The sequence below is a fragment of the Trypanosoma cruzi genome, assembly GCF_000209065.1.
Source record: "Trypanosoma cruzi strain CL Brener chromosome Unknown tcruzi_1047053468693, whole genome shotgun sequence".
NCBI classification, from domain to species: domain Eukaryota; phylum Euglenozoa; class Kinetoplastea; order Trypanosomatida; family Trypanosomatidae; genus Trypanosoma; species Trypanosoma cruzi.
In genome coordinates this window covers 1-2,006 of record NW_916952.1, presented here as the reverse complement: position 1 = coordinate 2,006, position 2,006 = coordinate 1, and the positions used below count along the sequence as shown (strand labels likewise).

At 56.0% G+C, this 2,006-nt stretch overlaps 1 non-coding gene across 1 annotated transcript; it reads left to right on the top strand.

The window, feature by feature from the left end:
* The first annotated feature begins 948 nt into the window (after nt 1–948).
* Tc00.1047053468693.10 lies at nt 949–1,016 on the top strand. The gene has a single exon (XR_008254775.1). It is a non-coding gene; the product is annotated as a C/D small nucleolar RNA (snoRNA), TB8C3C3 (small nucleolar RNA).
* The last annotated feature ends 990 nt before the right edge of the window (nt 1,017–2,006 follow it).

Sequence of the window (2,006 nt, the reverse complement as noted above, 5' to 3'; positions counted from 1 at the left end):
TTCTCTCAATCCTCCTCCCGTAAAGCGCGCGAAGTCTCGCGGAGGATTCAAGTCGCTGAAGTGCGATGGTCGAATTAAGCGGGAACAACTGAGGACGCTTCGTCCACAACAACGGGCGGATGGATAATTCCCTTTTTTAGTTGTGGGGGAGAAAGCCACCGGTTTGCGACGACGATGGACCGCGTGACCACGCGGCAAGAACAGAGACGACCCTTACGAGGCTCATGTTCCTCTTGTACACATTTCCCATTATTTGCCGCCTGTGATGGCTGAGTCCGCTTCCTGCCTGGATGTAAAGGCATCCTTTTCTAAAGTCTCTTTACCGCGGGATACTCGGCATTTCTTTCGATGCCGCGTGGAGGACGGCATGCTGGTGGAGCTGACACGGCTCCCAATGGGATACAAGGCCGGCCCAGAAATCCTCCAGATTATTATTACTTCGGCAATTGCGAGGCTGACGACGGTGGTTCGCCGCCTCTGGGCTGCACCTCCATTGGTGCGTGTCAACGTATGGATCGATAATATACGCATTGCAGGGTCGAAAAGCAATGCGATATTGTGGGAGGCCCAGGTGCTTCGTAATGCAGACAGTTGCCACACCACGGTGGGGAGGACCGCGAATCGGGCGCCACGCAGTAAACCCTTTCTGGGGTGCAGTTTGATCACTCACCGTGCGGTATCCCTGAGTGAAAGGTTTGTCCGGTCTGTATGCGCCGTGCCGGCGCTCAATTCCTTAACCATCGCGGAAATGGAGGTTAAGGCGTCACGCTTTTTGTACGCGGCCGCCATTTTGGGCACGCGTTTATGCGACCACCACTTTTTCATCAAGACATTGCGACGACGATTATCCGCACTTGACCGGGGATTGTGCAGGAGACATCCCCGGCGTATCTGAGTGCCGTCACCGCACTTCTTTATTCGCCCTTTTTGTGTGTGCCGTGTGCGCGTATGGTGCCGCTGTTTGTTTTGCAATGCCAACCCACGTGAGCGAGAAACGACGCCTTAACTGCTGGCAAACGGCGAATTCTTCGCTCCTCTTCCGTGTCACCATTTCATCCTTTGACACGCTTGATGGCTGCTGGTTGTAACGCTGCCACGTGGGTCTGTCCCGGCCCTTGTGTGTCTTTCACGGCATTGAGACTGCACTGTGGTAGAAGCATTTGGTTGCAAGAGCGGTGCCGATGGTCATGTTTGTTTTTGCCGGGATCTTACCACTCTGCATGGTGGTTGTGTGGGACTGCGTGGGCGGTGGTAGGGCGATGGTGTCACTGGCGTGATTGTGTCTGCGCTTCTTTTTGTCGGTGGTTGTGCTTTGTTTGAGACTGTTCGTGACCGGATGCCTCAGCGTGCCACCGTGCTTAGTAACTGTTGTTTCTGTCTTCTTCTCTTCTGACCGAGCAGATATAGGTACTTTGGATTGAACTGCACAAATATCGTTTCAAGGTATTAGGAATTGCCTGCATTATTAGGATTAGCAGCAGTTGGATAACGATTTATCGGAATTGTGTCTCTGGATTTGCCATCTGTAGGAAGGGATTTACCAGACAGGAGTTACGTTCGACGGGGCGAGTGCAATACACCACGACAGCTCTATCGTTATCTGCTTGGTTTGTGGATGTGGCTTGCGGTGGGTGCGTGTCCGCGCAGCCGGCACCGTGTGCAGCGCAGGGCCATTGCAGCTGTGCGTGTGGCGCTGCTTATGGCGTTGGTGCTGGCAGCAGCAGCTGCGTGGATGCCCGCGGCGCATGCGGTGGTGCTGCGCCTGCGAGGCGGCACGGTGGACAGAGCCATCACGGTTGGCCGCGCCGTGGACACGGTGCTGATGGACGGCGTGTCCATCACGAACGGCGTGGCTGTTGTGTTCGACGTTGCGGCGATGCTTCCCGGCCCGCTGCGCATTGAATTGAGGAACTGCGTGTGCGACGGCGGTGCGCAGATCTACGTGCGGGGCTACAGCGGCGAGCCGGCGACTGACCGGAGCCTGGAGGTGAGCGTGAGCGGGCTGT